Genomic DNA, 19,579 nt, shown 5'->3' with positions numbered 1-19,579 from the left:
GCACGAGGATTGCACAGCACTTCACGTGCAAGTAAAATGTAGTAATATGTGAGCACGGGGAATTGCACTTTATTAATTCACGTGCTGGGATTCAAGTGAATAATTAATTGGTAATTGAATCCCAGCACAATAGTATATATAGATGCACGTTGTCACATACGGGAGGTTGGGTGTCCGGTGAGCGGAGAACGGGATTGGAGACGGAGGAAATAAGTATAGTAATAATAATAATAATAATAATAATAATAATAATAATAATAATAATAATAATAATAATAACAACAGAAAGTATCTGCTCACCGTGTTTGTCAGTGTCTGTCCGTGCACCGTTTTGTTAAGTTTAGTCTGTTTTTGTTTGTCTATTTATTTTGGCGTAGAGTGCCGTGTCCTGTGTTTTCGTGTTTGTTTAAACCTTTTATTTTGTAATAAACCGGCGCCAACAGGCGTCTTCATCATTTCATTTCACATCATCGTCTTTGTATATTTCATTCCTTCCTGGTTCTGACGCCGCCCACTTGGCCGTCTTTGTGACAAGGAGCTACAGAGTTCAGTGGCTGGGATTGGAGTAATGGTGCACCAGTCAACCATATCAAGAGCTCTGCATAACACTGGCATGTATGGGAGGATGGCAAGAAAGAAGCCGTAACTCAAAAAGTACCATCTGAAAGTACGTCTGGAGTTTGCCAGAAAGCATGAGAGTGACCCAGCTGCGATGTGGGAAAAGGTTTCGTGGTCAGATGAGACCAAGATAGAGCTTTTTGGCCAAAACTCAAAGAGCTATGTGTGGCGCAAACCTAACACTGCCTATGCCTCAAGATACACCATCCCTACATTGAAGTATGGTGGTGGCAGCATCATGCTGTGGGGATGCTTCTCATCAGCAGGGACTGGGCATCTTGTTACAATTGAAGGAAGAATGGATGGAGGGAGCAAAATACAGGAAAATACTGCAAGAGAATCTGCTTCAATCCGCTAAAAAACTGAAGCCTGGGGGGAAATTCATCTTTCAGCAGGACAATGATCCCAAGCACAAGGCCAAAGCAACATTGGAGTGGCTCAAGAACAAAAAGGTGAATGTCCTACAGTGGCCCAGTCAAAGTCCTGATCTCAATCCCATTGAGAATCTGTGGCACTATTTGAAAATTGCAGTCCACAAGCATCGTCCAACCAACCTGAACAACCTGGAGCAAAGCTGCCAAGAAAAATGGGCCAAAATCACTCCGACACTGTGTGAAAAGCTGGTACATACTTACCCCAAAAGACTTAAAGCTGTTATTGCAGCGAAAGGTGGCTCTACCAAATATTAATGTGTGGGGGTTGAATACTTAAGCAAGCAAGATATTTCGGTTTTTTATTTTTCTTAAAAATATTTCCCAACATAAAACCAATGTCACCTTACAATAATTGATTTTGAGTTTCAGTGTTTTAAAATAAAATATTGAACAGAACGAAATTTCAATGTACCATTTGTAATTCTGTAATATGAGAGAATTGGTCAGGGGTCTGAATACTTTTGCAAGCCACTGTGTGTGTGTGTGTGTGTGTGTGTGTGTGTGTGTATATATATATATATATATATATATATATATATATATATATATATATATATACACACACACACACACACATACAGTAGTTTGCCCCCCTGCAACATTTACACATTTTGTTGGCACTTGAGCGTACTCCACATTGAAATGCATATAGAATATAAATAAGTAACATTTACATGAAAAAAACAGATTAACCTCAGTTGCATAAGTATTCAACGCCTTTGCTACTGCAGTCCTAAATTAGCTCAGGTGCAAATGATTTGTTTGAAAGGTCACAAAACTAGTGAAATGGTTTCAGTCTGTGTGTACTCAAAGTGGTTGAACTTGTAAATAATTTTCATCAGGTATATAAAGACTTTCAAGCTGCAACTCACAAAGTGATCCAATAAAGCAACCATGAAGACCAAAGAGCTTTCGAAATAAGTCAGGGATAAAATGGTAAAGTGACAGAACGGGAGAAGGGTACAAAAAAAAATTCAAAAGGTGCTGATTGTCCCTCTCAGCACAGTGAAGTCCATCATTAAGAAGTGGAAGATGCATCATACCACCCAGACACTACCCAGATCAGGTCGCCCTCCCAAACTTACACACTCTAAAATAGGAAGTTGTATTCTATTCCTAGAACAGTTTACCCACTAACTTGATAGCATTTGCTAGTTAATTTCTCAAGTCAAAGTATTTAATATGCTGAATACAAAGAAGAAGTCAATCTTTGTTGATGAACACTGCAGCCTCCCTCTTTGGATCTGTAAAAGATGGACCAATAAAAGAAGACGGTACTTTGCTGTACGCATTATCTTGCGTCGACTCACAATAAACAAATAGTTATTTTCAGATGGAGATCAGCTTGTTGATTTCCAGTCTTGCAGCATTATCTTTATTGTTGGCAGTTTTCCAACTGGAAATAGTTCAGTTGATCAGACGTAACTCAGTTCAGATAATGCGTTACCATCACCACTTTCCCTCAGAAACACTTCTCCTAATTGTCAAAGTTCAGAGACCTGTTTCTCTTTGTGGAGCCTTAGGTTTGGAGCATTCTTTCTCTTGCCTGGAGCACTGTTCCTTGTGTGAGGAGCGCTCCGCTTCTCATGTGGGAAGCACGCGTCTTGCCTGGAGCCCTGTTTCTCCTGTGTCTGTTTATTTGTTTATTTTGGGCTGTGCCCGATTCCACATAGGGTGTTTCTTATTGGCTGTTCTCGTTCCGAGATGGCCCCTTGTTCTCAATTGGTCCGCTGTTTTGCCTGCTGTCGGCTATATTTATGAGAAGGACTGTATTCTATCCAAGGTGTCAAAGCACCCGTCTGGCTTGAACCCTCTGCAAGACACTACTGGCGCCAAATGATTCATTCAGCAATGAGGGAAGATCAAACACTTGTCCAGCAGTTAGTTTATGAATCTTTTTTAAAAGCATCCTTTATCAGTGGAGGAGTTTGTGACCAGAAACCAAGTAGACACAGATAATGGCTTAGGAACCCCCTATAACATAATTGAGATATTTTAATTAACATCATGTAATCAAAGAACTATAAAATGACAGTGTTGTAACAAGTCATCAAAACTGGGACTCGAGTCGAGTCATTGGGGAGTAAAGATTCACCTTGAGTCGAGTCTTTGATATGCCAAGCTCAAGTAGAGTCACTAAACTGCTCGAGTCAATTCACTAAACTGCTCGAGTTCAGTCACTAAACCGCTCAAGGCATGGTAATTTAAGTCACTAAATTGCTCAAGTCGAGTCACTAAATTGCTCGAGTCGATTCACTAAACTGCTCGAGTCGATTCACTAAACCACTCAAGTCATGGTAATTCGAGTCACTAAATTGCTTGAGTTGATTCACTAAATTGCTCGAGTTCAGTCACTAAACTGCTCAAGTCAAGGTAATTCGAGTCACTAAATTACTCAAGTCGAGTCACTAAATTGCTCGAGTCGAGCCACTAAACTGCTCGAGTTGAGGCGTGTCGAGTCGCTAAACTGCTTGAGTTGAGTCACTAAACTGCTCGATTCGAGTCACTACACTGCTCGAGACAAGTCACTAAACTGCTTAAGTCGAGTCACAAATCTGGCTCGAGTCACTTTGAGTCATTAGTTCTGACCAGTGCTTAATTTGTAAAGAAAGATGTGCAGAGGAGCAAGCAATGACAATAATACCGTTCTTAAGAAACGCACACTCAAAATCATAACACACTTATTTGAAAGAGTACTGTACATACTAATGTTAGATATTTACATTCACGTATTCTACATCATATACAAAAGTAGTAGTACGTGCAGAAAAATTAATTAAAGTCAACCGCAGGACAAATAATAAATTAAAAAAAAAAAAGCTTGTACACATGTTTTGTTACGGTTTTGTATTTAAATGGTTTAAAAAACAAACAAATTAAAAGGCATTCACAGGACTCTAGAAAGACAACATTGATCGCACCCCATCACGAACATTGGTTTGACCCACAGTCTGCACTATTATCAGTGATGTGTATGCAACAGAATCCGCACGTAGATTACAAAAACAATTAATTAAACTTAGGATAGGCAGTTGTTATCTTAGTATCTTTTTATTCTCTATTAATTAAATTCACTGAAAAAAGCAAGAGAGAACCAGATCATTATTATTTTGTATTGTTATGGTTTAATATAATATAGCAGGCTAATGTTCCTATTGAAGTAGGCTACAATAATTTTTTTCATTAAAAAGTTGATGCTGTTCTTTGTTGAAATTAATGTTCAGCTTTCATATTTTGTTGTGTACTACTCATCTAATCAAATCAAGTAGTGTAAGAAGTTGCTTGTATCGTTCATGACGTTTTTCAAATCAAGCAAGCTTATTTGTGTATAAAAAACAACAATAGAGTTGCAGCCAGTGTCATCTTACTTAAAGGCACTCAAGCTGAAATCGTAAAGCAATTTAAAGTAGGCTACAAACATGGCAGCAAACTCTCTTTAGCGTGCACGCAAGAACTTACAGACTTGATACAACTGTGTTGAGAATTTAAAAAGAAAGCACTTTATGAGATTTTTAACTAGAGGTGCTGGGAATATGACTCTGTACGACTAGAGGTTCCGGAGCGGTGCACCGGCACAAATTAAGCACTGGTTCTGACAGTTCATTTTCTCACTTCTCAACACTGACACTCCCCCTTACACTTTTGTTTTAGATACATTAACCAAATGAAAGGAAATTTGGTGGCATTTAATTTCATGTTGAGGTATTACTTCAAGGTTTTAACATATAGGAGACAAACGGAAAAATAAAGAAACAGGCAAAATTTTATGTAACTCACAGGTAACATAGAATCTGTACTACATATCTCTCCTAGGCTACGTACACACACTTTGCAGTTGGCTTGACAACCGTATTTACAAACTGCACTCGCTGCGGTTGTTTTTTGTACACACACATTACTTTACTGCAATTACTTACTGAAGTGAGTGCACTCCCTGTTTAAACAAACCACTGAACTTGGGTCATCATTACATGCCGATCGTGAGGTTTTGTGTAACATGGAGGATGTTTTTGTTCATGTTTTTGGAGGAAAGCACAATACATAAATCAATCGAGAGCTCGTCAAGCACAGCTATGCTCTTTTCTGCAAAACCAGAGGAGATGCCATTTTGCTTTTTCTGCAATGCTAAATACAGTGATGATGTCGATCTGCAGTACCATGACAGTCGATTGAAACATTTGGGCGATCTTCTGACCAGAATGCTGGTGGGAACGACTTTAGTGGTTTCCAGATGACTGGATAAAAAAATGTACGCATGTCTAAGGCAAGGTCGCTGGAACTAGGGGTGCCGGGGGTGCGGTAGCACCCCTGGCTTTGCATGGTTTCCATCATATACAGGGGTTACCAGTTTATTCAGTGGCTTTGGGCACCCCCATTTTAGAAATTGTTTCAGTGCCACTGGTCTAAGGAGTCGTATATGCGTCTTTGTCATTTACTGAGACATTTCCTGGAGTGCCAAAACACACAGATGAGACGTTCGGTATCGGTGGAAAAACGAGTGGCGGTCGTTTGGGGATACAAATTGTCCCATATTGTTTTATTTTAAAATACCATTTTTCTTCTTATAACAAAATATTATCCAACTGTACTTTGATTAAATAAAAAAGTATATTATGAGTTTGCACTATTTACTATTGTTATGAATTTACTATTCATCAATATTATAAAATCAACTTGGCTCATCAGGCACCTATATATATATTTTTGTAGCCATGTTTATCGCACGGAAATGTCTGATAAACAAACAATGGTATCATTAGTTGTGCAGAAATCCACTGGGCAGCAACTGTGGTTGTGTTAGTGCAGTTGTAACACACAAACACAGTTAGATACACACATTAACTAACTGAACTAAATTAATAACCTGCTCGATACTTGTTCCGAACAGGATTAACTAATGAGGTTGTCGCTGCCCTTTATAACCGAACTGTGTGTGTATACAAACCGTATTAAGAGCAAATGGTGAACTCACAACCGCATTTAGCCCATGTGTGTACATAGCCTAATGTAAGCTGAGCTATGGAGTGTCTTTTTCCATTAAATGTCTACTAGACATTTTTAAGTAACAGATACTGTTTCACAAAAGCACAAAACATAATAAAAAAAATTGTATTTTGGAGTCCTAACGTCACAACAAAACATAATACTGTACTGAAAAAAATACAAAAACAAATCTTTTAAACTTTCTCTCCAGTCACTTCTTCTGCTTAATATGCATATACATTAATGTTTTATGTATGTTAAAGTATAAGACGTGACCGGAAAGAAAGAAAAGAAAAACGTTTTAAGCCTTAGTTAAAGTCTTTAAACATTAACCTCTAGTTTCACAGACCCTGATTAGCACCGACCTTTGACCACCTAATATTATTTTAGGTAAACTTCAATTTGTTTGTAGTTTTTATTAGTTTGCATTAGCTTATCAAATGTGTACTGTAAACAATGTTTTATTCAGAATTGGATTTAAAGGGAAATTTAAAAATTGCTACAAAGCACCAACTCCCTTAAGAGATATGGTGTCCATAAACAAATAGATAAAATACATACATTAAATAAATAGAACAGTGAGCACTACTTCTCAAATTATTTATTTTTCAAGCTTTCACTAGGCAAAATTTTACTTATTAGAAACATTTTAGATGCATTCATGACCTTTATTTGTGTGCTAAAAAAACCTGAAAAATAACTCCTAATCAGTGCTTTTTCTGCCGTGTTGTTTAATTTTCCCTGGCATTTTTTTTTTTTTTTTTTTAATAATCGACTATCTATTCATTTTGGAGTTTTCAATTAATTCAGATGCTCATTTTAGCCATTGAACACCTACCAATATAAATTAGTGGTAGTTACCGGTGCTATGTTTTGAATGCAGTTTAGTCATATTGTTGCTTTACAGTGCTGGCAGGATGCAGCCTGCTTGTTTCTCTCCCGGTCGACTGTATAATTATTAACAGTGAACTCCACCACCACAGGTACTTTTAGAGTACTCTCCATGCTGTCGTTGTTGTTTTTTTCCATGTCTGACAAAACTCAAAAATCACTATTTTCCTCAGGATATTCTGTGGTCAGTGGTCAGAAATATGTCTTTGCTTTGATTCCGGGGCTCCCTGCTGCTTGTGACGTTAGTATCGCAGAACGGTGCTATAGGCTAGAAAGGTGTTTTCTATTTCCTTAGCAATGGTCTTAACCATGGCAAAAATGACAAGATGACTGCGTGTGTTAGAGAGGGGCTGCATGTATTGAAAATGAAAAAAGTTTGTTATTGATTTTATCATATAGACAATCACTCGAGTCAGATGGAGACTTTTTGCGTCTTTTGAGCATTGGTACAATAGTTCATGTTAGATTTCGTCACATCTTTCCATTTTTGCAAAGCAGTATGTAATTCAATATGTTAATGTAACATTATTCAGCAAGTTTCATTCGACTTTATGAAACAAAATCAGTTAGACTTTGGGGGGGAGGGGACGTGGACCATCAAACTGCCAGATACATTCCATACATATCACTTCCCACGAGCTCTGAATAAACGGGACATCCTTTTGCCAGATATGTGCTGGGCAGGAGACATCAACTGTGATTATGGAGCTTGTTCTTTATATTGTGTCCTTGTTTTTCTCTTCTAGGTGATGTTATGCTGCATTCGTCAGAAATCGTGGTAAATGGGCCTGGACATCGAGTGGAAACATGACACTAACTCAGATTACTAAAAACAAGAGAACTGAGCTTATAAAAGTTCACTGAGCCCCAGGTCAAGGGCAGGCTGCTATTTTCAACACTGTTGTTGTTGTGCTTTCAGACAAGATGTTACAGTACACAGTATATCTTTCCTTTCACAATCTAGCTGTGTTCTGAGTCTCCTCAAAAAGACTCCATGGTAGTGATGGCTGATGAGAATTAACCTATTGTAGCAATGGATACTGTACTTCCGTTTGATCTACCATGAGACTGAACACTGTGCATGTTTACATGAGGAGTGCGAGTCTGCTTTTTTGATGACTCAATAAGAAAGGGTCTGTGGCAGAGACAGGGTTAATGTCTTTGCCAGGAACCACAGGTGTGGCCACTCTCCAGTTAGTGCAGACTGGTGCTAATTGGGGAGTGGCCACCTGCATAAAAACAGGCAGAAATCCTCTGTCTGTAGGCAAGTGTTCGGTGCCCTTTTCTTTGTGTTGTTTTTGTTTATTAAATGAGAGTTGTAGCCCTTAAACTGCAGCTTCCTGGCCTCTGAGTCTTTTTCTTGACGCAACCCTTCTACAGTCATCCACGCATTTTATTTCAAAGTTCATAGCTACAAGCTTTTTAAAGGCCAATAACAGAAACCAACTAAAGCCTTTTAAAACTTGGAATGTATTGGATTTAATGCAGAGGTGTGGTGCAAGAAAAGTAAAACTAAACAGTAACTATGGAGTATAAATAAACCTAAATACACTGAGCAATTACTTTGTTTGCATTTAATATGTTATTTAGGTTTTGCTGTTGAAGTTCAGATAAGCAAACACCCCAACACACCCCTGGGAAATTATATTCTCTCATTTGAATTCCACACCTTCCCTCAGAGGCAGAAACTCAACAATTTGTTCTGAATGTATTATATGCAACAAGTTCATTTGAGTATAAGAAATACCCATGACCCCTGATAGAAACTAAAGCAGAGTAAAGCAATTAGAATTGTGCCAATCACATACTGTCCCTCTCTGAGGGGCAAGCACAGTCCATTACAGAATTCTAGCAGAACAAATGTCATTTATTAGAAAACTAGCTTGGTTTCATCTAAACACCACAGAGATCAGTGTTAAGCTTTCGCTCTAAATATTATATTTACTTTTTTTTTTTTTTTTTGCAGTGCGCTTCCGGGCAACCTTTAAATAAAACCATATTGTGTTGCAGAATTCTATTCCTGCGCTCTGGCCACACCGGAGTCACGCCCATGTCAGTACTGTCATGACTGTTTATCTGCAAATCTCATTTATATTTCTGGCAGCTAATCAAGTATTCTCAGGGACAGCCAGTGCATGTAAAATTGATCATGTAACAATTAAGAAATTAAACAATTACAGTATCTTCAGTGCCACTACCTAATGACCAAGTCCTCAATTTCATTATTATTCTATTTCCTGTTTTACTTGAATGAAAACAGGACATTGGGATTTTTCACAAATTTGGGATCTGGATGCTCAAAACACAACTGGAAACTAAATAAAACTTGTATCAGTAGCTGACAGATCAGTAGCAATGGTTCATCAGTGCCCTTTTGAACAAAAGGAAATATAGCATACCATTTACCAAATTGTAACTTTTATAGATTTACTAGCGAGAACAATGAATCACGGCATTAGCTTTTAAATTACCATCAAATCAGACGACTGGAATGTGAGCACATCTCCAAATTGAGACATGCATTTTAGACCTAATTCATCACCCTGGAATAACGCATTTGTTGTCATAATATGTAAAGCAAATTATAGTATAAAAGCCTCTTCATGCTTCAGTGTGATGTCTACAAGATCTAGTTAACACATCACATTCAATGTAAAATGACGCATGTGACTGCTTATAGCTTTAAACCTATAAAACTATAAGAGTAGATGTCAACAAAATCTTAATAAGCCACTACTGTAAGACATTTGGAAGGTTTTCCTTGATTAAAAAAAAGCAAAATTACAGTAAAATTTCTATTCAGTGTATCAAGAACCAGTTTACCGTTACCAGTTTGTTTTTGGTTGAGTAACTTGAATGACAATCTCTAGAATATCCTATCATGACATAATAGAATAAAATATTAATATTAACAAAATAATAATATTTTATAATCATAAGACTGGTAATCTCAGTGTTTTAGAAAATGGATGCAAGGGGCCACAAATCTGACAGTTGATGCTTCCTACTGAAAAGTAGCTATAGGATTTTAACAATTATACAGGAGCCTATCAACGAAAAGATCAGGTCTTTCACACACACACTTGGGAATTCTCTGTGCCTGTTTCATGCATGACATTCTTCCTTACAACTATATTTGTCACACCCAACTCATCTGACATCTTGCACAATGCTGGGATAGGCCAAGGTGTTGGTTTTCCACACCTATGAAAGAAACTACTAGGAATGGTCATCAGCATGAAGCATCATGATAATCGTACATTCTAGAATTCATCAGTTTTTCCAAAGTTCTATTACCTGTGCAAAGTAATCAAGTCTCTATGGTACCAAAATAAACACTGGCTTCCATTAATATACACCAAGGCTGACATTCTAGCGCAGGGTTCTGAAGACTTTGATAAACAAATCAAGCTAGGACTCATAATTTATGTGTCAGCAGAAACCTTTGATACAATCACAGCCTTATACAGTAATGCAGAGTTTATTGCACGTCATTTTTTATGATATGACATTTGCTTAGATGGGTTTACGTGCTCTTTGAACCAAAAGTGTTTACTCAGCCACAGTAAGACATTTGCATGACATAAGCAGCCATGGCAACTGAATGATGCAGACAGTCATTAATATGTCACTGCCTTCTGAAATATTTACAGGTAATGTGACACAGGACAAGATGACCCTATTAATTTACAGTCTAGCTTTGCAATAACATAGAACAAAGGAAACATGAAGCAAAAGGCTGAGACAGAGTGCAATTCAGCTGCAGAAAATAATATCTTCCAATAGGACTGTTATTGAGTGAAGTTAGGATTTAACTATAGTTAGAATGAGAGAATGAGTGTATTTTTGGTTCACGTCATACATACTCATATGCCCCAAATTAATTCAAATTTCTTAAAAGAAAATCCTGCAACAAAGAGACACCCCCCCAACCAAAAACGAAGCAAATCTCTATGTATGCACTCAGTTTTTGTTCAGCCAGTTAAGTCAGTGATGTTCCAATTCCAGCTGCCTCCCTAGGACTTGAACTTACCACAATCAAATGCTGTGAACAAACCAGCTGCTTTTCAGCAATACCCTCCACCAAATCAGTAGCCCATTCAGTACTTAAGGACCCTTACCAACTCTAATGCTTCACTTAAATACTCTGCATAGGCCACGTTCTGTAACACCAGCATTTTCAAGTGTGCGCAAATGCAGCCGTTCAATTACAAAATCATATGCAGTATGCTTGATACACTCCCTGGCTGGATAGCAGAAATGAAACACCAATCAGCAAAGAGTTGCTCTATCCTTCCTGCAATCAGTGAAACATTATAGTGAGAATCCAAAGGAATGCTAAGGAACTAGTCTAGTACTGCCAAGGGCTGCTGGGTTTCCTTACCAAGAACACAATCATTTTTACTGTTATAGATTTTAAAGCATTCCTCTAGTGTAACTGGGCATCATTCTTTGGTTTTGGGAACACGGTACATTATAAAAGCACTGGCACACATATTGCCAATAGCAAAGCAAGCCTGAGTGCTGTCAGCCTGTTTGCTGAGTGACCTTTCATAAAATTCAGCTTGTGCACAAATACATCTACTTATATAGAGACCCAGAGCATCTCTCTCTGTACAAACTCTTACACATTACCGGTCTTCCAAGTGAATTTTATACCAACACTAAAAGGAAAACGAATTCAGCACGACTCCTGAAGCACTGCATTATATCAACCCCTATGCCTGTTTAAAACAAGCCTACATGTCATCATAATAGTAAAGACGGGTTCCGCTCAATTAAGCCATACAAGGAAAACGTAATCTAATAAATATGCCACCAAAAAAAAAAAAAACTGTTAGAAGCAATCAAAACTTACCCTGCTGTGTTCACTGTAGAACTACTTAATTTTGTATTCGAGTGCTTTCCCAGAGTAGAAATACCAATGCTGTCACTTCAGAACTGAGCGCAGTTGGGTGCTTTAGAACAAGTCAAACCGGATTGGTAACTTTTCTTTTGCAATGTTTACTGCATTGCCGAGGGAGGATTCATTTAATTAACATGTCAACCTGTAGTAGTAGATGGTATTTAAGTCAATACATATTCAATACCAGTAGACTACATTAAATAATTCTCAAAACTCATGATTTGTACACTACTGTGCTATTATTTGGCATTGTAAAAGTATTTGAAGTTGCACAATACAGTGAACCTTCAAATAGTTTGTCAGCAGGTGGGCTGAATTACTCTTTCACCATGTTGATCCACATTGGTTTTGTTCTAGTGCCTTGTAAATTCATTACAGGGCTTGAAATATTTTTTTAATAAAATTCCATCTGGCGGGGAGTTCACGTCATTCACTTGTTTTTTCTTTGATTGAAACAGAGAGAAGCAGACCACGCTGCTACCTTACACAAGCCAATATCAATGATGATGGTACTAACAAAAGGTATGAAGGATCCATTCTCATAGTTTAAACTTCATAGTATTGTACATGCATTCTTTTTCAATTATAAACAATTGTACCTTATCTGTGTTTTGCTGTTCACTGTTCGCCTCTTTGTTGGGTTACCTGAGCGAATACTTGTGTGTATTTTTAATTTACATCAAAGTGAAAAATACTGACTTGTTTCAACAGACTGCAGAATGAAGACTTACCAGCTCACAACAACATAAGTAATGGTCATTCAAATACTGCCACGTCATCAGCGGAGAAGAACGACATTTGTTTTGTTTTTTTTTTTTGTTTTTTTTTTACTTGTAACTAAGGTCTTAAAGTCATGTTTGGCATTTGCTGAAACCTGTAGTCCTGACCACGTTCAAGAATTAAAGTATAAAGACAAAATAAAATATAAAAGATAATACCTAGCGACCGTTGTTTTAATGTTTTATAATAATAATAATTATTATTATTATTATTATTATTATACACATTTCTAAAAAGAAGAAAGTGCTAAAAGAAGAAAGTGAAATGCTTTGTTGCATTTGTTTTATTTCTTGCTGCCACAATATACAGAAAGATTACCCGTAGGGACATGTATCAGAGTTGGTTGATATTTTAATAATGGTGATAATGGTGTCGTGTGTCCTTATAGATTACCGTAATGCGCCTCAAAATGTATGTCTATTCACGGCCATTATGGCGGCAAAGCCCTTTCAGCTGCAGGAACTAGACTAGAGAGGTCTGCATTAGGTTCAAACAATAACATGATTACGTGTTTGTCGAAGAGTCCAGAAAAAAAACTCTTGCTCAATCTGCAAAAAAATGCATAACTTGATCCTTTTTTTCAGCTCAGTAGTTCAGAAATGTTTACGATGCTTTCAGGGTTTTAAAAAAATAGTGTAACTGTCTTGAATATGCTTCAACTGCTGTTATCCCCTTATTTCCTCCACAACAAAACTAAAGAAGTTTATAAAGTTGCCACAGAACTGAAAGAAATTAATCCGTTACACCTTTGACAAATCGATATTGTTGCTTAATTGCCGCGAGGCAGCATGACGATCCAGAGATAGTGCTGCGCCTGTCAAAATACTTGCGAAGTCTAGGGTGAAACCTGAGCAATACTGTTCGCAACTTTTTAGGGAATGTTTTGCGGCAGCAGTTTATCTTTGTGGTTCAAGCGTAGATGAATATATAAATTATGACATTCACAAAAAGGAGGCGGAGATAGCGCAGATGAAGGTTCTAAATATTCTTATGAGATGTATGAAAGCTGCAGGCAGTTACGACACAATTGCATTAATTTGCAGGCGTGCAGAGATCAAGAGTGAGTGAGTGAGGGAGTGAGTGAGTGAGTGAGGGAGGGAGGGAGGGAGTGAGAGAAGGGAGAAAAGAAACAAACAAACAAAGGATTTATTGACTATGACTTTGGAACAGAACTGGACCTCGAGTAGTGGATTGGACTATTGGACTTGAAGAGTACCAGACCCCGGTAAAACGACATGAACTAACAGACTGCCTATTACCGTTTGCTTGGAAATACAACAGGAAAACAAATGGCTTATCTATCCTGTGGCAATTTATAGAAGATTATTTTTGTTTCTTTTGTTTTGTTTTATTATGTTGTTTAAAGAAGAAAGATTGGTCTGCTGCCTTATTTATTAAAAAATAAATATACAGATGCCCTGCTGTCCAAACCACATCACTGCCTCTCTGTGTCCGGTGTTTTGCATCTTACCACCTGTCTATCACCGTCTATAATTCCCCAACCCTGCACCAGATTACAATAAATAAATCCATAAACCTAAAACCATAAAATATGTATAATCTTTATATGCAAGTAGCTTGTCATAGGACTACAGAGGTACTGTTGACCTCTTATTTCTTCTTTTTTGCCATCTTTAAAAAAGTATTCTTGCAAAGTTCTGAAACAAGCATTCATGGGTTATAGATGAGTGTTTCAAGGACTTCTGGTGAAACAATTGACTTGGTAATCGGTCTCCATCCGTTTTCTTTCAGTGATATAGAAAAGGTTATTTCATACAATTTTCAGATATCTAAATTACAGGTACAACCATGTGACACAATGTTCTTGAAATCCTACATAAAATTATATAGGCAGAACAGATGTTGGTTTATGACATGGTTTTTGAATGAGTCTTGTTTGTGACTTGCTGTTGACTGATTAGTCCTTGGTGAATGGTGTTTTGTGGCTGCCTTTGCACATCCACAGGTTATTTATATGGTTAAATTGTTTAATTGATCAATTGATTTGTGATGTTATTTGGAAAAGTGTGCAATGTGGCCAGGTGTGAACTGTATTACTGAATTCAATTATCCCTGGTCACATCCTATAAGACAAGGAAAATGTTTGTTTGGGGGAGCGCGCATGGAGAGAGAAGGGCTGCAAATCCCTAATTATTTTTTTAGCTATTTTCAAGTTTTATGTAAATCGTTTTTCTCAGGGCTTTCGTTTTTGATATACTGTATGAAATTAGTGTTTTCGGTTACTTTTCAAAATGCCTGATCGTTAATTTTTTTCTGCCAAAATATGTACAGTAGTAACTCAACAGTACTTGCACACTTAAGTTGTACCCTCTTTCTTTTCTGTCTTTTACAGCTAAATCCCTATGGTCACAGGCACATTCTTCTGGGGTTTTTGTGTGTAGGCGCTTTTGTACATTTCGCCACAATTATGTTTTAAATCCTCCGTATCTTAACTGTAATACAACTTTACATCCCGCTAACAAGCCTCCATCCTGATTGTAATCTCGTATTAAATCTCACAAGTGGAGTCTCCAATAGAAATGTAGGAATGTGCTGTCACTCAGTAGTTGGGGGGGGGTTAAAGTATTCAAAACGAATCAATGACAGATGCAAGTCACGAAGGCAGGACATTGCCCAGGAGCACTGGGAAATGTATTTATTATTATTTTTGTAGTAGGTTTTATTTTTTAATGGGAAAAGGGTAAAGTCAACGTGAATTGATTAACCATTTCCACAGTTTTTCCGGTGTTTATTGGCTAACCACTGATTTTTTTTTGTTTTGTTTTGGAACAGGGGTGTTTTATCGGTTAAAACCGAAAATCAGAAACCCTACATATAATACAGCCTGACAACTTGAGATGTCTGCTACATAATGTAACAAAGCACCCACAAGCAGTCTGAGACTCCCACAATATTATACAATGAGAATTCGCCCCCGGGTTTAACAGCATGGCTCATAATCCATCCTGATGGGGATTACATCAACAGTCTGTTTATAACTCCCATGACTGCTTCTTTCCCCACAACTTGCCTATGCTTATTGACACTCAGTAAAGCTAACATAGGTCATGTGATGCTGACAGGCTTCCCTTTGAATATCAGTGTAATCAAGCTCAGAGATTTTGTGCATTCCCTTGGAAAGTACCAAGCAGCATTAACCTGTTACACAAATACTGGGGACTATTCAAATAAACTCAGATAAACTCAACAGTGGCAGATCCTAACACTGCTACCACTTAAACAATTCAAATAGGGACATGTTTTACCAAGACTAATAACACCTCTAACAGTGTATGTGAATAGACAGGCCCCACTTTGTTTGGGTCATGAACCTGGATGGCCCAGTGGAAATGTAATTTCTTGGGACAAAACCTGGTTCCAATCCAGCCGAGGGAATGTAGTGAACTGAGTTCTGGTGGTCTCAGCCCAGCTCTGAGTGAATAAAAGTCTAGACTCATGATGCCACTAAACTGCACCAGTCGATGCACCATCAACTTCCATTATGATGTAACTTCAGTCAGTCTGTAGTTTTTCTGTGTTTATGCTCAGGCTTCACAAAGAAGATAGCTTGTACATATAGATACGCCAGAGAGGTTTTTAACAGGCAAATCACTTAGCTCCTGGTGCACAAAAGCACATCTATATTAAACGGAATAGTGTTTCTATTCTAATCCTATTCTAATCCTCATACAGTACTCCATCATACTATAAATACAAAACACAAAAAACATTTCTTTTAAATAAACACATTTCCGAACAAGTAATTTTCCATGAACAAGCGAGTTTCCATGTATTTTTTGCAGTCATGCCTGTCTGCAATAAAGACTGTTGCCCTTTGCAAACAGATTCAGAAAGGTGATCCTGCAGTGCATAAACAAATCACCTGGTTACTGTTTAGATAGTAACTAAGTAACTGAACCAAACTACAGTCCTCTCTAGCTCTGGTTGCAGTGTCCATAGGAACCAAACACACCAGCCATGCTAGAGTGGGGGGGGGGGGGGGGGCTTTTCCAAGAGTTCATGTAAACTAGACATGTGACCAAAAAAAAAGCATCCCAGGTGGAATAGTGTAATGGAAATGGCACCTCCGACAAACAGACACTAACAATTAGCATTATTGTAGGACATTCTAAATACAATGGCTTGGGGTTAAAACAAAGACAAACCTACAAGAAGCAACTGCAACACGACCATGACTCTCCATCGGTAGATCTTACACTTAATCAGATAGCACATAGCACATAACGGGGTACAAACTGCAGACAGCAGCAGAGACAGGGCGAGGTGAAAGCCAGTCAACTTGAGCTGACAAGGCTGCAAGTGTTATACCGGCTGTACTTAGACAGTACGTGTAACAGCTGCTTCATATCAGTTACAGTAGCAGTGCAACACTGCATAACAGGAGTAATAGCAACGCTAGTTCACTTAACTTTTCCAACAAGCACTCAAGACTGTTGTCTGAAGTGGGAAGAGGATGACTACACCTGACAAGCCTCAATGAACATGCACAGTAATCTAAAATAGAAATAAGCATACTTATGTATACATTTATGAATCTGTAATGAAATCACATATTTGGAAACTATACAATTTTTTGACTATAAAATATAACCTGCAGTTATTTGGGACCAGTTTTATTTAGTATTTATTTACTCCCTCTTCGTCAAATAATTAGCCGACATGGTATTCAATTCCATTGTTGTGCAGATGACAGTCAACTATATTTAAAAACTACACCAGATATTTCTGTGGCTGTCTCTCTATTGAATAACTGTCTAGCCGACATAAAGACTTTGTTGTAGCAAAACTTTTTGCAGCAAAAATGAGGTAATGTTAGTGGGTTTACCGCATCAGATCTCAACAGCGGCTGATTTTAAGCTTGAAATTGATGGACATGAGATCAGTCTCACTTCATTGGTTACCAATCTTGGTGTGATTTGACCCTATGTTATCATTTGAGGATCATATTAAGAATGTCTGCAAAGTGTCTTTTTTCCACCTTAGGAACATTGCTAGATTTGATCCTCATTATCAATGACTGATGGAGAAATGCCTTTATTTCATCAAGATTGGATTACTGTAAAGCTCTTTTTGAAGGTGTCTCCTGTAAGGTTATCAACAGGTTACAATATGTTCAAAATAGTGCGGCCCATATTCTCACTAAGACCAAGAAACATGAGCATATATCACCTGTCCTTGCTTCTCTCCACTGGCTGCCACTCAAATATAGGATTGATTTTAAGGTTTTATTACTTAAGGTTTTATTACTTAACTTATAAATCCTCGCATTCTCAAGGCCTTACCTACCTATCGTAGGGCTCTCCTTCAGTACCACATACCTAAATGAAAATTGAGATCTGGTAACAATGTTCTTTTGTCTGTGCCTAGGACTCATCTGCACACTGTGGGTGATCAGGCTCTTTAGCCCCACACCTATGGAACACCCTGCCGGGCTATTTGAAAAATTGTGACTCGGCTGATGTTTTTAAATCTAATCTTAAAACTTTCTGTAAATGATTTGTTGTTCTTACTGTTTGTCTATTGAAATGTCTGTTTTTATGCTGCTTTGTGATTTTTAAATGAAAAGCCCTATATAAATAAAATATTATTATTATTATTATTATTATTATTATTATTATTATTATTATTATTATTATTATTATTGCTCAGTAAAATTAAGTTTAATCTTTTACATATCAATCTTTTGACTGTGGGAAACATCTTATATAAATCTAATTGCTCCCTTACAAAACAATCCTACATTTACTTTAAATAGCAAGTGAGGAAATTAACATTAATAAATTTTATATTATTATTAAAATTAATAAATTTGATCTTTTTAGAAAGTAATAAATGTTGGTTCAATTCCTCATCTGCACCCTTTAAGCCAGGACTAAAGTCTAACAGATTGGAGTCACCTCAGTGTATTATATAATACTGATCACTAATACCCCCCCCCCCCCCCCCCCCCCCCCATAAAGTCATGATTATAAAAGGGTCCAAACATACAGAACTAGATCATAACATTTCTATACATTGGCTATGACCAGGACCCCCGATAACCGCCAAGCCTCAAGATTACTGAGTTAAAACGAGTGTCTTTCAATAACACCAAATCAATAACGCCATCAAAAATACTCTTTCAGCTGGTGGGTCATGGGCTTAGTCCTAAATTGGGACTGAATTAGCCAAGGCTTCTAGGAGCATTTAATACAACGTGTCAGCTAATACTAATACTGGCAGATTTGAACTAAAGTCTGTTTGCTTATGGACATCGTCAGGTCTAAAGTTGGCATGGCAGTAAAGTCTTGATAGTTAAACAGGGAATATGGTTTCATGTCTCTTGGCTGCACAAGGCTAGTGGCTAGTGAGACAGCAATACAGTTGGTTGACAGGTTTGCTATGCTTATCAGTTATATATGCTCACCCACTCCACACAAAACAAGGCAAAAAAATGCTTGTAAAATAGATGACAGCATGTATCTACATCCATCATACTACACTGTCATCCACATGTAAGAACACTACTGCTACCGTTTATAATAATTTAAGAAAAACAGAGATGTAAGCACAAAGCAATTTTCCACAGTAATGATGTGCTTGTACGGCAATGGTCAGAAGTCAAAATTTATTTCAATTTTACCTTAATTTATACATTTTAAATCTTGCTTGGGCATCTTGCTGTGTCTTTGAAATCATACTTGAACAATTCCTACAACTCCAACAATTAGAAAAAGGATCAGCTAAAAAAAAGATCTGAGATGTCGAGTTGAAAGGACTTAATGTGTTGTATATACACATAGCTAAAACTGAGAATAGTCCTGTTCTTTTTTTGTTTTGTTTTTTTAAGTTCTAAATATGTTCTACTGGTGGGGGGGTGACGCGTTGACTCAGGCAGGGGTGAAATTAAAAGCATTATTGTAGAGAAGGGCTCTTCAACGTCTGGCCCACAAGGGACAACCACGTG

General features: G+C 37.5%; 1 protein-coding gene across 3 annotated transcripts in view; it reads right to left on the bottom strand.

Moving 5' to 3' along the window:
* The window catches only part of LOC121321400 (protein FAM160A1-like), a 51,915-nt gene that overhangs the window by 30,011 nt on the left and 2,325 nt on the right, over nt 1–19,579 (bottom strand). Inside the window, exon 1 of one of the 3 annotated variants that reach the window (XM_041260336.1) lies at nt 11,785–11,889. The exons of the other annotated variants lie outside the window; for them this stretch is intronic. The gene's annotated coding sequence lies outside the window, so the exon portion shown is untranslated. Of the gene's footprint in view, nt 1–11,784; nt 11,890–19,579 lie in introns of those variants that run through there. 3 annotated transcript variants of the gene reach the window in all.

Source organism: Polyodon spathula, chromosome 1, assembly GCF_017654505.1.
Source record: "Polyodon spathula isolate WHYD16114869_AA chromosome 1, ASM1765450v1, whole genome shotgun sequence".
NCBI lineage: Eukaryota > Metazoa > Chordata > Actinopteri > Acipenseriformes > Polyodontidae > Polyodon > Polyodon spathula.
This window is presented reverse-complemented; position numbering and strand designations above follow the sequence as displayed.